This window comes from Anser brachyrhynchus (genome assembly GCF_964034855.1).
Source record: "Anser brachyrhynchus genome assembly, contig: SCAFFOLD_54, whole genome shotgun sequence".
Lineage (NCBI taxonomy): Eukaryota > Metazoa > Chordata > Aves > Anseriformes > Anatidae > Anser > Anser brachyrhynchus.
In genome coordinates this window covers 766666-786421 of record NW_027663535.1, presented here as the reverse complement: position 1 = coordinate 786421, position 19756 = coordinate 766666, and positions in this window count along the sequence as shown.

Here is a 19756-nt window from a genome sequence, read left to right as displayed (position 1 = left end):
GCACTGGCACCACTGGGGCTTCAGTGCAGTGAGACCAGAGAGTGCACTGGCACCACTGGGGATGCAGTGCAGTGAGTCCAGAGAGTGCACTGGCACCACTGGGGATGCACTGCAGTTAGTCCAGAGAGTGCACTGTCACCACTGGGGATGCAGTACAGTGAGTCCAGAGAGTGCACTGGCACCACTGGGGATGCAGTACAGTGAGTCCACAGAGTGCACTGGCACCACTGGGGATGCAGTGCAGTGAGTCCAGAGAGTGCACTGGCACCACTAGGGATGCACTTCAGTGACTCCAGCGAGTGCACTGGCACCACTGGGGGTGCAGTGCAGTGAGTCCAGAGATTGCACTGGCACCACTGGGGATGCAGTGCAGTGAGTGCAGAGAGTGCACTGGCACCACTGGGGATGCACTTCAGTGAGTTCAGAGAGTGCACTGGCACCACTGGGGATGGGTTTCAAGCCAACTGCATTAACCGCTCATGCTTCTTTCTTATGAGACTTTAGTAAACCAATTACATAGCCTTGTCAAGACTAAATCACAGGTAAAAATCCTGTACATCTCATGTGGCCAACCACTCCCAACTAGGATTCCAAGAACCAGGAGGTTCGGTGAAAATAGGGCTAGTGCTATTAGGGGGGTGATTATTAGGGTAAGCCCTAAGCTGTCTTTAATGGAGAAGTATGGGTGGAATGGGATTTTGTCGCAGTCTGATACGATTCCTAGTGGGTTATTTGAGCCTGATTCATGTAGGAAGGTTAGGTGGACTAGGGTAATTCCTGCAATTAGGAAGGGCAGTAGGAAGTGGATGGCGAAGAATCGGGTTAAGGTTGGATTGTCTACTGAGAATCCTCCTCAGGCTCATTCTACTAGAGTTTGCCCAATGTACGGGATGGCTGAGAATAGGTTGGTGATTACGGTGGCCCCTCAGAATGACATTTGTCCTCATGGTAGGACATACCCTACGAAGGCAGTTGCTATTAGGGTGAGTAGGAGGATTACTCCTGTGTTTCAGGTTTCTTTGTATAGGTAGGAGCCGTAGTAGAGGCCTCGTCCGATGTGTAAGTAGATGCAGATAAAGAAGAGCGAAGCACCGTTGGCGTGGAGGTTGCGGATGAGCCATCCGTACTGGACGTCTCGGCATGTGTGAGCTACTGAGGAGAAGGCGAGTGAAGTGTCTGCGGTGTAGTGTATGGCTAGTAGCAGGCCTGTTAGGATTTGTGTGGCTAAGCAGATGGCTAGAAGGGAGCCGAAGTTTCATCAGGCAGAGATGTTGGAGGGGGCGGGTAGGTCGATTAGGGAGTTGTTGATTATTTTTAGTAGGGGATGGGATTTGCGGATGTTAGGGGCCATTAGTGAGTCTGTGTGTTATTAGGATTATTACCAGGATGGAGAGGGCGAAGGATCCTAGGTAGGCCTTAATTAGCCCTGTGTGTATTGAGGTTGCGGCTTTGCTTGCGGCTACTTGTAGTTCAGCAAGGCCCTCTGGCCCTATTTTTTTGAGTCAGGAGAGGTCGATCAAGTGTAGGGCAATGTTTTGTCCCTTTTCTAGTAGGTTTTTGGAGAAGAATCGGTGTACTAGGGGGTTGAAGTACCCTAATGCAGAGGAGAAGTTTATGAGGGGGTTTGGTTTGGGGTGAGTGAGGGTGTGTTATGTTCGATAGTTCTAGGGCTAGGATGATTCCTAGGATTGTTATGAGGATGGCAGCGGTTTTGGTGATAAGGGGTATGGTTATTGGGGGGGTTTTGGTTGGTGTGATGAAAGAGGTAATGATTATTCCTGCTGTAATGCTGCCTAGGGCGAGTCGGGTTAGGGGGGCGGTGATTAGTGGGTTGTTTTCGTTTATTGATACTATTGGGGGGATTCGGGTTTGTCCAGCTTGGACTAGGATGGTTATGCGGATGCTGTAGGTTGCGGTGAATGCTGTGGCTATAAGGGTTAGGAGTAGGGCTCAAGTATTTAGGTATGATGTGTTTAAGCTTTCGATGATGAGGTCTTTTGAGTAGAATCCGGCTAGGAATGGGGTTCCTATCAGCGCCAGGTTTCCGATGGTTAGGCAGGAAGTAGTGACTGGGAGTATTTTCTGTAGGCCTCCTATCTTTCGGATATCTTGTTCTCCGTTTAGGTTGTGGATGATAGACCCTGAGCATAGGAATAGTATGGCTTTAAAGAAGGCATGGGTTGCGATGTGTAGGAAGGCTAGTTGTGGGAGGTTTAGTCCGATAGTGACTATTATTAGTCCTAGTTGGCTGGATGTTGAGAAAGCAATGATTTTTTTGATGTCATTTTGGGTTAGGGCGCATGTGGCAGCGAATAGGGTTGATAGAGCACCTAGGCATAGGCAGGCAGTTAGGGCTGTCTGGTTGGTGGCTAGCAGGGGGTGCATGCGGATGAGCAGGAAGATTCCGGCTACTACTATGGTACTGGAGTGCAGTAGGGCTGATACTGGGGTGGGGCCTTCTATTGCTGCGGGCAGTCATGGGTGGAGTCCAAATTGGGCGGATTTTCCTGCGGCTGCGAGGATTAATCCTATGAGGGGGAGGATTGGGGTTTGGTGGGGGTGTACGGCTTGTTGGATCTCTCAGGTGTTGAATGTTGAAGCTAGTCATGCTATGCTCAGGATCAGTCCGACGTCTCCGATTCGGTTGTAGATTACGGCTCGTAGGGCGGCGGTGTTGGCATCTGCTCGGCCTTGTCATCAGCCGATGAGAAGGAAGGACATGATTCGTACTCCTTCCCAGCCTACGAATAGGAGGAATATGTTGTTTGCGGTTGTTAGGAGGAGTATGGCGACTAGGAATGTCAGTAGGTAGGTGAAAAATTTTGTTACGTATGGCTCTGAGGCCATGTATCATATGGCGAATTGTAGGATTGATCATGTTACAAATAGGGCGATTGGAAGAAATGTTATTGAGTATTGGTCTATTTTTAGGCTCAGGGGGATTTTAAAGTTTATAATGAATTTTCACTCCCAGTGGCAGGTGACAGATTCTACTCCCGAGTAGATGAATGCGGTTGTAGGGGCTAGGCTAATTAGGAATGCGGTTTTAACAGCGCGGGTGGTGGCTTGTGGGGTGTTTTTAAAGTTTTTAAATAGAAATGGCAGGATGATTGGGGTTAGGAGGATTGTCAGCGTGAGTAGTGTGAGGGAGTTGATTAGTAGTGTGGGGTTCACTACTTTTACTTGGATTTGCACCAAGATGGGTGGTTCCTAAGACCAGTGGATTGCTGTTATCCTTTAAAAGTAAGGGGGCTGAGGTTTTAGGCTCAGATGTAAGAGTTAGCAGCTCTTGTTGGTTAAACCCTCCCCTCGGCAGGTAAGAAGGTTTGAACCTGTGATTCTTAGAATCACAGTCTAATGTTTGGTTTAAACTATACTTGCATGAGGGGATTCCGGAGATCAGTTCGGGTTTGCGGATTAGGAGGAATATTGGGATAATGTGGAGTGTTATGAGCAGGTGTTCTCGCGTGGTTGAGTTTTGCATAGATGTGATGTGGGAGGGGATTGAGCCTCGTTGGGTCATTAGTAGTATGAATAAGGTGTAGGAGGCGGTTAGTAGGGTTGCGATTCCTGTTAGGATGATCGTGAAGGCAGATCAGTTGAATAAGGTGATTATAATGGTTAGCTCTGCTATGAGGTTTGTTGTTGGGGGTAAGGCTATGTTTGTTAGATTGGCCAGCAATCATCAGGTAGCTATGAGTGGTAGGAGAGGTTGTAGGCCTCGTGTGAGTAGTAGAATTCGGCTGTGCGTACGTTCATAGTTTGTGTTGGCTAGGCAGAATAGTATGGAGGAAGTTAGTCCATGGGAAATTATTAGGATCATTGCCCCTGAGAATGATCAGTGGGTTTGGATTATTCCTGCGGCGATAACTAGGCCTATGTGGCTAACGGATGAATAAGCGATTAGTGATTTTAGGTCTGTCTGTCGTAGGCAGATTGAGCTAGTCATTAGGGCGCCTCATAGGGCCAGGGTTAGGAAGGGGTAGTGCAGGAGGTTGGACAGTGGGCCCATAAATAGAGTGACTCGTATAATTCCGTATCCTCCTAGCTTTAGTAGTAGGGCGGCGAGGAGTATTGAGCCTGCGATGGGTGCTTCTACGTGGGCTTTTGGCAGTCAGAGGTGTAGGCCGTATAGTGGGGCTTTTACTATGAATGCTATGAGCAGTGCTAGACCTGATAGTATTCCTGTCCATGAGGTGGATAGGGTTGGGTGGGTTAGTTGTAGGGTTGGCAGGTGCAGGGTGCCAATTTTCACGTATAGGTGTATGATTGTGATTAGCAGGGGTAGAGAGCTTACTAGCGTGTAGAATAGCAGGTAGATGCCAGCGCTTAGGCGTTCTGGTTGGTTCCCCCATCGGGTGATTAAGATTAGGGTGGGAATGAGGGTTGCTTCAAATGAGATGTAAAATAGTGCTAGTTCTGTGGTGGAAAAGGCTAGTAGGATGAATGGCTGGACTGCGACTAAGGTTGAGATAAAGATTCGTTTGCGTTGTAGGGGTTCTTGTTGCAGGTGGTTTTGGCTTGCTATGATTATGAGTGGGAGTAGTCAGCAGGATAGTACTAGGAGGGGGGATGAGATTTGGTCAATTCCTGTTCAGTTGGATAAAAATTTGTAGGGGTAGTAGGTTGGGATTAATCACTGTAGGCTTAGGGCAGCGATTAGGAGGCTGTATAAGGTGGTGTTAGTCCATAGAAATTTTGGTGGAGACAGCAGGGCTGTTGGAAGAAGTATGATTGTGGGTAGGATGATTTTTAGCATTGCAGGAGGTTTAGGTTGTGTAGATGGTCGGAGCCATGTGTGCGGGTGGAGGCTACTAGGATGGCCAGGCCTGTGCCCGCCTCACACGCTGAGAAGGTTAGCATGAGAATTGGTACCATGGTGAATGAGGAGACTTGGTTTTCGATGGATCATATTGATAGGCCTACGAATATCGATAATATTATGCTTTCAAGGCATAGTAGGGCGGATACTAGGTGGGTTCGGTGGAAGGCTAGTCCTAGTCCGCTGAAAATGAAGGCTGAGTAGAAGCTTAAATGTAGGGGCGACATAAGAAAGTTACAGGGTTGGCTGTAATCTGCTGGGTCGAAACCAGCTATCTTTTTGGTTAGACTAACTTTCTGTTATTCTGCTCATTCTAGGCCCCCTTGAATTCACTCGTAGGCCAGTCCGAGTGTTAGGAGAAGGAGGATCGCTACAGTTCAGGTGAGGGTCATTAGGGGGGATTGGAGTTGGACGGCTCATGGCAGGGGGAGTAGGAGGGCGATTTCTAGGTCGAATAGGACGAACAGGATGGCTACTGAGGAAGAATCGGACTGAGAATGGTAATCGAGCAGATCCAAGTGGGTCGAATCCACATTCGTACGGTGAGAGTTTCTCTGAGTCGGGGTTTATTTGGGCGAGTCAGAAGTTTAATGCGGTTAGGGCGGCGCTTAGGATTGATGATAGGGCGAATATGAACATGAGTGCGTTCATTGCTCTCCTCTGGGTTTATACCAGATTCTAGAGATTGGAAGTCAATTGTAATTAATATACTAGAAGAGCAAGATCCTCATCAGTAGATGGTTATGTAGAGGAATAGTCAGATGACGTCTACGAAGTGTCAGTATCAGGCTGCTGCCTCGAATCCGAAGTGGTGGTCTGATGTAAAGTGGAACTTGATCAGTCGGAAGAGGCAGACGGTCAGGAAGGAGGATCCGATGATTACGTGGAGTCCGTGGAATCCAGTGGCAACGAAGAAGGTAGATCCGTAGACGCTATCGGCGATTGAGAATGGGGCTTCGTGGTATTCTATTGCTTGTAGGGCTGTGAAGTAGAATCCCAGGAGGATCGTTAGGGTTAGGGCGTGGATGGCGTGTTTTCGGTTTCCTTCTGTGATGCTGTGATGGGCTCACGTTACGGTAACGCCTGAGGCTAGTAGGATGGCTGTGTTTAGTAGGGGGACTTCTATCGGGTTGAGTGGTTTAATTCCTGTTGGGGGTCATTGGCCTCCTAGTTCTGGGGTTGGGGCCAGGCTCGAGTGGAAGAACGCTCAGAAGAACCCTAAGAAGAAGAATGCTTCGGATGTGATGAAAAGGATTATGCCGTATCGTAGGCCTTTTTGGACTGTGGGAGTGTGACGGCCTTGGAAGGTGCTTTCTCGTACAATGTCTCGTCATCATTGGAGTATTACTAGGAGTATTGAGATGAGGCCTAGGGTTAGTAGTATGGATGAGTTGTAGTGGAATCACATGATTAATCCTGAGGTTGTGAGTAGGGCGGCGGCTGCCCCGAAGATTGGTCAAGGGCTTGGGTCAACTATGTGGTATGAGTGTGCTTGGTGTGCCATTAGATGTTTTCTTGTAAGTATAGGCTTAGAAGGAGCACGAAGACGTAGGCCTGGATTATGGCTACTGCTACTTCTAGGATGGTTAGGAGTAGTAGGATGATTATTGTTAGGATGGATACTGCAGGAAGGGTGGGTATTAATGCAATGGAGGCTGTAGAGATGAGTTGGATGAGTAAGTGTCCTGCTGTAAGGTTGGCTGTAAGGCGGACTCCGAGGGCTAGGGGGCGGATTAGTAGGCTGGTTGTTTCGATCAGGATTAGTGCGGGGATTAGGGGTGTAGGGGTACCTTCGGGTAATAGGTGGGCTAAAGAGGCTGATGGTTGGTTTCGTAGGCCTGTTAGTAGTGTGGCGAGCCATAGTGGGAAGGCTAGGGCTATGTTCATAGATAGTTGGGTGGTTGGGGTGAATGTATATGGAAGGAGGCCTAGAAGGTTGATTGTAAGAAGTATGATTATTAGGGATGTAAATATTATGGCTCATTTGTGGCCATTTTTGTTGAGTGGGACTATTAGTTGTTTTGTGATTAGGTGAAGGAGTCATGTTTGGATAGTAGAAAGGCGGTTGTTGATTCATCGGTTGTTTGGGGACGGGAATAGTAGGGCTGGGAAGAGTAGGGATAGTAGGATTAAGGGGATGCCAAATAGATTGGGGCTGGAAAATTGGTCAAAGAAGCTTAGGTTCATGGTCAGGATCATGGTGTGGGTTTGGTAGTGAGGGAGGTCTTATTTGATGGGGGGTTGGTTGTGGTGAAGGCTAGTAGTTTTGGTTGGATGAGGAGTGCTAGGGTTAATCAGGTTATAATTATGATTGAAAATCATGGTGCGGGGTTAAGCTGTGGCATATCATTAAGGAGGGGGAAGTCCCTCTTTGGCTAGCTTAAAAGGCTAGTGCTGTTGCATAGCTTCTTAATGATTAGGATGATGATAGAAGGGACGATCAGGCCTCGAAATGTGGGAGTGGGGTTGATTCTACTACAATGGGTATGTAGCTGTGATTAGCCCCGCAAATTTCTGAGCATTGTCCGTAAAAAATCCCAGGCCGGGTGGTAATGAATGAAGTTTGGTTTAGTCGGCCTGGGATTGCGTCTGTTTTAACTCCGAGCGTTGGGACTGCTCAGGAGTGGAGTACGTCTCCTGCAGTAATGATCACGCGGATGGGGGATTCTATTGGGATAACTACGCGGTGGTCAACTTCTAGCAGTCGGAAGTGGCCGTTGGGTAAGTCTGGGGTGGGCACTATGTAGGAGTCGAATGATAGGTCTTTGAAGTCTGTGTATTCGTAGCTTCAGTATCATTGGTGGCCGATGGCTTTTAGGGTGAGGTCTGGTTCATCGATTTTGTCCATTATGTAGAGGATTTGTAGGGATGGGAGGGCGAGGAGTACCAGGACGATAGCAGGTAGGATTGTCCAGATCAGCTCTACTTCTTGGGCGTCTACAGCATTGGACGAGAGTTTTTCTGTTAGTATGTGGGCTAAAAGGTAGAGAACTAGGCTGCAGATAGCTAGGGCAACGATTAGGGCGTGGTCGTGGAATTCAACGAGTTCTTCTATGATGGGTGATGAGGCGTCTTGGAATCCTAGTTGGGAGTGGTTGGCCACATGAGATGTACAGGATTTTTACCTGTGATTTAGTCTTGACAAGGCTATGTAATTGGTTTACTAACGTCTCATAAGAAAGAAGCATGAGCGGTTAATGCAGTTGGCTTGAAACCAGCATGTGAGGGTTCGATTCCTTCCTTTCTTGTACTTGGACGAAGGCCGGTTCCTCGAAAGTATGGTATGGGGGAGGGCAGCCGTGGATTCATTCAACGTTTGTGGTAGTTAGTTCTGGTTGTAGGACTTTTCGTTTGGCCGAAAAGGCTTCTCAGATGATGAATATTAGTATGATTACGGCTACTATTGAGATTAGGGAGCCGATGGAGGAAATGGTGTTTCATAGTGTGTAGGCGTCGGGATAGTCCGAGTATCGTCGGGGTATTCCTGCTAGGCCTAGGAAGTGCTGGGGGAAGAACGTTAGGTTTACTCCTGTAAATATTACCCCGAAGTGGGCTTTTGCTCATGTTTGGTGTAGGGTAAACCCAGTGAGTAGTGGGAATCAGTGAGTAAATCCTGCTAGAATGGCAAAGACGGCGCCTATGGATAGGACGTAGTGGAAGTGGGCAACTACGTAGTACGTGTCGTGCAGGGCGATGTCTAGGGAAGAGTTTGCAAGAACGATTCCTGTTAATCCTCCGATGGTAAATAGGAAGATAAATCCTAGAGCTCATAGTATTGGGGGGGTCTCATTTGATTGTTCCTCCGTGCAGGGTGGCTAGTCAGCTAAATACTTTGATTCCGGTAGGGATGGCAATGATTATAGTGGCTGATGTAAAGTAGGCTCGGGTATCAACGTCTATTCCTACTGTAAACATGTGGTGAGCTCAGACGATGAATCCTAGGAAGCCGATGGATAGTATGGCTCAGACTATTCCCATGTAGCCGAAGGGCTCCTTTTTGCCTGAGTAGTACGTGACTACGTGTGAGATGATTCCGAACCCCGGTAGGATCAGAATATAGACTTCTGGGTGTCCGAAGAATCAGAATAGGTGTTGGTACAGGATTGGGTCTCCTCCTCCAGCGGGGTCGAAGAATGTGGTGTTTAGGTTTCGATCAGTTAGTAATATTGTAATACCGGCGGCGAGTACGGGGAGTGATAGAAGGAGTAGGATGGCGGTAATTAGTACGGATCAGACAAATAGTGTCCACTTCCACTACGTCCTATCCATAGGCGCCGTCTTTGCCATTCTAGCAGGATTTACTCACTGATTCCCACTACTCACTGGGTTTACCCTACACCAAACATGAGCAAAAGCCCACTTCGGGGTAATATTTACAGGAGTAGACCTAACGTTCTTCCCCCAGCACTTCCTAGGCCTAGCAGGAATACCCCGACGATACTCGGACTATCCCGACGCCTACACACTATGAAACACCATTTCCTCCTAGTCCTAGGACTTAGAGAAACTCCAGTACTAAAAATAGTAAACACAAGCAATAATTTCATATACTTCACTCTCACTCACCACTCAACTATCAGCTAACCACACCCCCGTCCACATAGCTTAACACAAAGCATGGCACTGAAGTTGCCAAGATGGCATAAAACATGCCTGCGGACAAAAGACTTAGTCCTAACCTTACGGTTGGTTTTTGCTAAATATATACATGCAAGTATCCGCGCCCCAGTGTAAACGCCCTCGACCACCTACCCCCATACAGGCCTTGAGGAGCGGGTATCAGGCACACCCAAGTAGTAGCCCAAGACGCCTCGCTAAGCCACGCCCCCACGGGTATTCAGCAGTAATTAACATTAAGCAATGAGTGCAAACTTGACTTAGTTATAGCAACAGCCTAACTTCAAGGGTTGGTAAATCTTGTGCCAGCCACCGCGGTCATACAAGAAACCCAAATCAACCGTCCTATTGACACGGCGTAAAGAGTGGTAAAATGCCTATCCTAGCTAACTAAGATCAAAATGCAACTGAGCTGTCATAAGCCCAAGATGCACCTAAACACACCATTAAGATGATCTTAGGAACTAACGACTGATTTAAACCCACGAAAGCCAGGGCCCAAACTGGGATTAGATACCCCACTATGCCTGGCCCTAAATCTTGATACTTACTTTACCGAAGTATCCGCCAGAGAACTACGAGCACAAACGCTTAAAACTCTAAGGACTTGGCGGTGCCCCAAACCCACCTAGAGAAGCCTGTTCTACAATCGATAATCCCCGATTAACCCAACCACCCCTTGCCAACACAGCCTACATACCGCCGTCGCCAGCCCACCTCGAATGAGAGCACAACAGTGGACACAATAGCACCCCGCTAATAAGACAGGTCAAGGTATAGCCTATGGAGTGGAAGAAATGGGCTACATTCCCTATTCATAGGGCACACGGAAAGAAGCGTGAAACCACTTCTGGAAGGCGGATTTAGCAGTAAAGTGGGACAATAGAGCCTACTTTAAGCCGGCCCTGGGGCACGTACATACCGCCCGTCACCCTCCTCAAAAGCCACATCCCACATAACTAATACCATAAATACGCTGAAGATGAGGTAAGTCGTAACAAGGTAAGTGTACCGGAAGGTGTACTTAGAATATCAAGACGTAGCTATAACACCAAAGCACTCAGCTTACACCTGAAAGATATCTACTAGACCGGATCGTCTTGAAGCCCCCCCTCTAGCTCAACCACACAAATAGTACACCAAAACTAAAGAATTTACTAAACTAATTAAACTAAAGCATTTTACAGTCTTAGTATAGGCGATAGAAAAGACACTTAGACGCGATAGAGACCCCAGTACCGTAAGGGAAAGATGAAATAGCAGTGAAACAATCAAAGCGACAGACAGCAAAGATCAACCCTTGTACCTTTTGCATCATGGTTTAGCGAGAACAACCAAGCAAAGTGAACTAAAGTTTGCCCCCCCGAAACCCAAGCGAGCTACTTTCAAGCAGTTAAAGAGAGCGAACCCGTCTCTGTTGCAAAAGAGTGGGATGACTTGTCAGTAGAGGTGAAAAGCCAACCGAGCTGGGTGATAGCTGGTTACCTGTGAAACGAATCTAAGTTCCCCCTTAATCCTCCCTACCGGACATCCTGAACCCTAATGAGATGATTAAGAGCTATTTAATGGAGGGACAGCTCCATTAAAAAAGGACACAACCTCGACTAGCGGATAATTCTTACTACTGATCCTACCGTGGGCCCTAAAGCAGCCATCAAAAAAGAGTGCGTCAAAGCTCCACCACCTAAAAATACCAAAATAAGATGATTCCCTTATCACAAACAGGTCAACCTATGAATATAGGAGAATTAATGCTAAAATAAGTAACTCAGGGCCACACCCCTCTAACGGCGCAAGCTTACATAGAAACATTATTAACAGACCTAGACAGATACAAAAACCCCTACAAGACCACGTATTAACTAACCCTGTTAACCCGACTCAGGAGCGCCTATAAGAGCGATTAAAATCTGTGAAAGGAACTCGGCAAATTAATAAGGCCCGACTGTTTACCAAAAACATAGCCTTCAGCAAATTAAACAAGTATTGAAGGTGATGCCTGCCCGGTGACTTAGGTTTAACGGCCGCGGTATCCTAACCGTGCAAAGGTAGCGCAATCAATTGTCCCATAAATCGAGACTTGTATGAATGGCTAAACGAGGTCTTAACTGTCTCTCACAGATAATCAGTGAAATTGATCTCCCCGTGCAAAAGCGGGGATGTGAACATAAGACGAGAAGACCCTGTGGAACTTAAAAATCAACGACCACCGCGAATCCTCAATCAACCCCACTGGGGCCACTACCATCGCAGAGCCTGGTCGATATTTTTCGGTTGGGGCGACCTTGGAGGAGAACAAATCCTCCAAAAACAAGACCATACCTCTTTACCTAGAGCTACCCCTCAAAGTGCTAACAGTGACCAGACCCAATATAATTGATTAATGGACCAAGCTACCCCAGGGATAACAGCGCAATCCCCCTCAAGAGCCCATATCGACAGGGGGGTTTACGACCTCGATGTTGGATCAGGACATCCTAATGGTGCAGCCGCTATTAAGGGTTCGTTTGTTCAACGATTAACAGTCCTACGTGATCTGAGTTCAGACCGGAGCAATCCAGGTCGGTTTCTATCTATGACACACTCTCCCCAGTACGAAAGGACCGGGAAAGTGGGGCCAATACCACAAGCACGCCCCCCCCCTCTAAGCAGTGAAACCAACTAAACCGTGAAGAGGGCCTTCCCCCACCACTTTCAATCCTAGAAAAGGACCAGCTAGAGTGGCAGAGCCCGGCAAGTGCAGAAGGCTTAAGCCCTTTCCCCAGAGGTTCAAATCCTCTCCCTAGCTTCACCCATGATTCAAATAACAACACTAAGCTGCCTCGTTATATCCCTCCTATACATCATCCCAATCCTGATTGCCGTAGCCTTCCTAACCCTAGTAGAACGGAAAATCCTAAGCTACATACAATCCCGCAAAGGCCCTAACGTTGTCGGGCCTTTTGGCCTACTTCAACCATTTGCGGACGGACTGAAACTATTTACCAAAGAGCCCATCCGACCCTCTACCTCTTCCCCACTTCTATTCATTCTGATACCAATACTAGCCCTTGTCCTAGCCCTCACCACTTGAGCACCACTACCACTCCCATTTCCCCTAGCAGATCTAAACCTCGGAGTTCTCTTCCTAATAGCCATGTCAAGCCTAGCCGTCTACTCAGTCCTATGATCAGGCTGAGCCTCGAACTCAAAATACGCACTAATCGGAGCCCTACGGGCAGTAGCACAGACCATTTCATACGAAGTGACACTGGCCATAATCCTGCTATCAATAATCATACTAAGCGGAAGCTACACACTCAGCTCCTTTGCCGTCGCACAGGAGCCTCTATACTTCATTTTCTCCTCATGACCCCTAGCAATAATATGATACGTATCCACCCTAGCAGAGACAAACCGAGCTCCTTTTGACCTCACAGAGGGTGAATCTGAGCTAGTCTCAGGGTTTAACGTTGAATACGCCGCAGGACCCTTCGCCTTATTCTTCCTAGCTGAATATGCGAACATTATGCTAATAAATACACTTACAGCCATCATATTCCTAAACCCAAGCGCCCTAGGGCCACCCACAGAACTATTCCCCGTCATCCTAGCCACAAAAGTCCTCCTACTATCTTCTGGTTTCTTATGGGTCCGAGCTTCATACCCACGATTCCGATATGACCAACTAATGCACCTACTATGAAAAAACTTCCTACCCCTCACACTAGCTCTGTGCCTCTGACACATCAGCATACCTATCTGCTATGCAGGCCTACCTCCTTACATAAGGAAATGTGCCTGAACTACAAAGGGTCACTATGATAAAGTGAACATAGAGGTATAACAGCCCTCTCATTTCCTGTTGACCTTAGAAAAGTAGGAATTGAACCCACACAAGAGAAATCAAAATTCTCCATACTTCCCTTATATTATTTTCTAGTAGAGTCAGCTAATCAAGCTATCGGGCCCATACCCCGAAAATGATGGTTTAACCCCCTCCTCTACTAATGAACCCTTACGCGACCCCAATCATAACCTTCAGCCTCATCTTGGGCACCACAATCACAATTTCCAGCAACCACTGAGTTCTGGCCTGGACAGGACTGGAGATCAACACACTAGCCATCATTCCCCTAATTGCCAAATCCCACCACCCACGAGCAGTAGAAGCCGCAACGAAATACTTCCTAACCCAAGCAGCTGCTTCCGCCCTGGTCCTATTCTCTAGCATAACCAATGCCTGAGTCACCGGCCAATGAGACATCACACAAATAAACCACCCAACCTCCTGTCTACTACTGACAGCAGCAATCGCTATTAAACTGGGCCTAGTGCCATTTCACTTCTGATTCCCAGAAGTACTACAAGGATCGCCACTAATAACAGCCCTGCTACTCTCGACCCTCATAAAATTCCCCCCACTAACCCTGCTCCTACTAACATCCAAATCCCTCGACCCAGCTCTACTCACCGCCATGGCCCTAGCCTCAACAGCACTAGGAGGCTGAATAGGACTGAACCAAACACAAACACGCAAAATCCTAGCCTTCTCGTCCATCTCCTACTTAGGCTGAATCGCCATCATCCTAGTTTACAGCCCCAAATTGGCCTTACTTACCTTCTACCTATACACAATCATAACATCAGCCGTATTCCTAGCCCTTAACAAAATCAAAGCCCTTAACCTATCCATGATCACAACCTCATGAACAAAAACCCCAGTGCTAAACGCCACCCTAATACTAGTACTTTTATCCCTAGCATGCCTCCCCCCATTAACAGGCTTTATACCAAAGTGACTTATCATCCAAGAACTAACTAAACAGGAAATAACACCAGCAGCCATGGCAATTGCCATGCTATCACTGCTCAGCCTCTTCTTCTACCTACGCCTCGCATACCACTCAACAATTACCCTTCCCCCCAACTCCTCTAACCACATAAAACAATGATACACTAGCAAAGCCCCAAGCACACCTACTGCGGTCCTTGCCTCACTATCAATCCTCTTACTTCCCCTGTCCCCAATAATACATGCCATTGTCTAGAAACTTAGGATAACACCCCAAACCGAAGGCCTTCAAAGCCTTAAATAAGAGTTAAACCCTCTTAGTTTCTGCACATTAAGACTTACAGAATATTAACCTGTATCTTCTGAATGCAAGTCAGACGCTTTAATTAAGCTAAAGCCTCCCTAGACAGATGGGCTTCGATCCCACAAAACTCTAGTTAACAGCTAAATGCCTAAACCAATTGGCTTCTGCCTACAAAGACCCTGACGCACCCTAGTGCGCATCGATGAGCTTGCAACTCAACATGAATTTCACTACAGAGCCGATAAGAAGAGGAATTAAACCTCTGTAAAAAGGACTACAGCCTAACGCTTCAACACTCAGCCATCTTACCCGTCACCTTCATCAACCGATGACTATTTTCCACTAACCATAAGGATATTGGCACCCTGTACCTCATCTTCGGGGCATGAGCAGGAATAGTCGGCACCGCACTCAGCCTATTAATCCGCGCAGAACTAGGACAACCAGGAACTCTCCTAGGCGACGACCAAATTTACAATGTAATCGTTACCGCTCACGCCTTTGTAATAAGCTTCTTTATAGTCATACCCATCATGATCGGAGGATTCGGCAACTGATTAGTCCCCCTCATAATCGGTGCCCCCGACATAGCATTCCCGCGAATAAACAACATAAGCTTTTGACTCCTCCCCCCATCATTCCTCCTCCTACTAGCCTCATCCACTGTAGAAGCTGGCGCCGGCACAGGCTGAACTGTCTACCCTCCCCTAGCAGGTGACCTTGCCCACGCCGGAGCTTCAGTAGACCTGGCTATCTTCTCACTCCACTTAGCCGGTATCTCCTCCATCCTTGGGGCCATCAACTTTATCACCACAGCCATCAACATAAAACCCCCCGCACTCTCACAATACCAAACCCCACTATTTGTCTGATCCGTACTAATTACCGCCATCCTACTCCTTCTATCACTCCCCGTACTCGCCGCCGGTATTACAATATTACTAACTGATCGAAACCTAAACACCACATTCTTCGACCCCGCTGGAGGAGGAGACCCAATCCTGTACCAACACCTATTCTGATTCTTCGGACACCCAGAAGTCTATATTCTGATCCTACCGGGGTTTGGAATCATCTCACACGTAGTCACGTACTACTCAGGCAAAAAGGAGCCCTTCGGCTACATGGGAATAGTCTGAGCCATACTATCCATCGGCTTCCTAGGATTCATCGTCTGAGCTCACCACATGTTTACAGTAGGAATAGACGTTGATACCCGAGCCTACTTTACATCAGCCACTATAATCATTGCCATCCCTACCGGAATCAAAGTATTTAGCTGACTAGCCACCCTGCACGGAGGAACAATCAAATGAGACCCCCCCAATACTATGAGCTCTAGGATTTATCTTCCTATTTACCATCGGAGGATTAACAGGAATCGTTCTTGCAAACTCTTCCCTAGACATCGCCCTGCACGACACGTACTACGTAGTTGCCCACTTCCACTACGTCCTATCCATAGGCGCCGTCTTTGCCATTCTAGCAGGATTTACTCACTGATTCCCACTACTCACTGGGTTTACCCTACACCAAACATGAGCAAAAGCCCACTTCGGGGTAATATTTACAGGAGTAAACCTAACGTTCTTCCCCCAGCACTTCCTAGGCCTAGCAGGAATACCCCGACGATACTCGGACTATCCCGACGCCTACACACTATGAAACACCATTTCCTCCATCGGCTCCCTAATCTCAATAGTAGCCGTAATCATACTAATATTCATCATCTGAGAAGCCTTTTCGGCCAAACGAAAAGTCCTACAACCAGAACTAACTACCACAAACGTTGAATGAATCCACGGCTGCCCTCCCCCATACCATACTTTCGAGGAACCGGCCTTCGTCCAAGTACAAGAAAGGAAGGAATCGAACCCTCACATGCTGGTTTCAAGCCAACTGCATTAACCGCTCATGCTTCTTTCTTATGAGACGTTAGTAAACCAATTACATAGCCTTGTCAAGACTAAATCACAGGTAAAAATCCTGTACATCTCATGTGGCCAACCACTCCCAACTAGGATTCCAAGACGCCTCATCACCCATCATAGAAGAACTCGTTGAATTCCACGACCACGCCCTAATCGTTGCCCTAGCTATCTGCAGCCTAGTTCTCTACCTTTTAGCCCACATACTAACAGAAAAACTCTCGTCCAATGCTGTAGACGCCCAAGAAGTAGAGCTGATCTGGACAATCCTACCTGCTATCGTCCTGGTACTCCTCGCCCTCCCATCCCTACAAATCCTCTACATAATGGACAAAATCGATGAACCAGACCTCACCCTAAAAGCCATCGGCCACCAATGATACTGAAGCTACGAATACACAGACTTCAAAGACCTATCATTCGACTCCTACATAGTGCCCACCCCAGACTTACCCAACGGCCACTTCCGACTGCTAGAAGTTGACCACCGCGTAGTTATCCCAATAGAATCCCCCATCCGCGTGATCATTACTGCAGGAGACGTACTCCACTCCTGAGCAGTCCCAACGCTCGGAGTTAAAACAGACGCAATCCCAGGCCGACTAAACCAAACTTCATTCATTACCACCCGGCCTGGGATTTTTTACGGACAATGCTCAGAAATTTGCGGGGCTAATCACAGCTACATACCCATTGTAGTAGAATCAACCCCACTCCCACATTTCGAGGCCTGATCGTCCCTTCTATCATCATCCTAATCATTAAGAAGCTATGCAACAGCACTAGCCTTTTAAGCTAGCCAAAGAGGGACTTCCCCCTCCTTAATGATATGCCACAGCTTAACCCCGCACCATGATTTTCAATCATAATTATAACCTGATTAACCCTAGCACTCCTCATCCAACCAAAACTACTAGCCTTCACCACAACCAACCCCCCATCAAATAAGACCTCCCTCACTACCAAACCCACACCATGATCCTGACCATGAACCTAAGCTTCTTTGACCAATTTTCCAGCCCCAATCTATTTGGCATCCCCTTAATCCTACTATCCCTACTCTTCCCAGCCCTACTATTCCCGTCCCCAAACAACCGATGAATCAACAACCGCCTTTCTACTATCCAAACATGACTCCTTCACCTAATCACAAAACAACTAATAGTCCCACTCAACAAAAATGGCCACAAATGAGCCATAATATTTACATCCCTAATAATCATACTTCTTACAATCAACCTTCTAGGCCTCCTTCCATATACATTCACCCCAACCACCCAACTATCTATGAACATAGCCCTAGCCTTCCCACTATGGCTCGCCACACTACTAACAGGCCTACGAAACCAACCATCAGCCTCTTTAGCCCACCTATTACCCGAAGGTACCCCTACACCCCTAATCCCCGCACTAATCCTGATCGAAACAACCAGCCTACTAATCCGCCCCCTAGCCCTCGGAGTCCGCCTTACAGCCAACCTTACAGCAGGACACTTACTCATCCAACTCATCTCTACAGCCTCCATTGCATTAATACCCACCCTTCCTGCAGTATCCATCCTAACAATAATCATCCTACTACTCCTAACCATCCTAGAAGTAGCAGTAGCCATAATCCAGGCCTACGTCTTCGTGCTCCTTCTAAGCCTATACTTACAAGAAAACATCTAATGGCACACCAAGCACACTCATACCACATAGTTGACCCAAGCCCTTGACCAATCTTCGGGGCAGCCGCCGCCCTACTCACAACCTCAGGATTAATCATGTGATTCCACTACAACTCATCCATACTACTAACCCTAGGCCTCATCTCAATACTCCTAGTAATACTCCAATGATGACGAGACATTGTACGAGAAAGCACCTTCCAAGGCCGTCACACTCCCACAGTCCAAAAAGGCCTACGATACGGCATAATCCTTTTCATCACATCCGAAGCATTCTTCTTCTTAGGGTTCTTCTGAGCGTTCTTCCACTCGAGCCTGGCCCCAACCCCAGAACTAGGAGGCCAATGACCCCCAACAGGAATTAAACCACTCAACCCGATAGAAGTCCCCCTACTAAACACAGCCATCCTACTAGCCTCAGGCGTTACCGTAACGTGAGCCCATCACAGCATCACAGAAGGAAACCGAAAACACGCCATCCACGCCCTAACCCTAACGATCCTCCTGGGATTCTACTTCACAGCCCTACAAGCAATAGAATACCACGAAGCCCCATTCTCAATCGCCGATAGCGTCTACGGATCTACCTTCTTCGTTGCCACTGGATTCCACGGACTCCACGTAATCATCGGATCCTCCTTCCTGACCGTCTGCCTCTTCCGACTGATCAAGTTCCACTTTACATCAGACCACCACTTCGGATTCGAGGCAGCAGCCTGATACTGACACTTCGTAGACGTCATCTGACTATTCCTCTACATAACCATCTACTGATGAGGATCTTGCTCTTCTAGTATATTAATTACAATTGACTTCCAATCTCTAGAATCTGGTATAAACCCAGAGGAGAGCAATGAACGCACTCATGTTCATATTCGCCCTATCATCAATCCTAAGCGCCGCCCTAACCGCATTAAACTTCTGACTCGCCCAAATAAACCCCGACTCAGAGAAACTCTCACCGTACGAATGTGGATTCGACCCACTTGGATCTGCTCGATTACCATTCTCAGTCCGATTCTTCCTCAGTAGCCATCCTGTTCGTCCTATTCGACCTAGAAATCGCCCTCCTACTCCCCCTGCCATGAGCCGTCCAACTCCAATCCCCCCTAATGACCCTCACCTGAACTGTAGCGATCCTCCTTCTCCTAACACTCGGACTGGCCTACGAGTGAATTCAAGGGGGCCTAGAATGAGCAGAATAACAGAAAGTTAGTCTAACCAAAAAGATAGCTGGTTTCGACCCAGCAGATTACAGCCAACCCTGTAACTTTCTTATGTCGCCCCTACATTTAAGCTTCTACTCAGCCTTCATTTTCAGCGGACTAGGACTAGCCTTCCACCGAACCCACCTAGTATCCGCCCTACTATGCCTTGAAAGCATAATATTATCGATATTCGTAGGCCTATCAATATGATCCATCGAAAACCAAGTCTCCTCATTCACCATGGTACCAATTCTCATGCTAACCTTCTCAGCGTGTGAGGCGGGCACAGGCCTGGCCATCCTAGTAGCCTCCACCCGCACACATGGCTCCGACCATCTACACAACCTAAACCTCCTGCAATGCTAAAAATCATCCTACCCACAATCATACTTCTTCCAACAGCCCTGCTGTCTCCACCAAAATTTCTATGGAC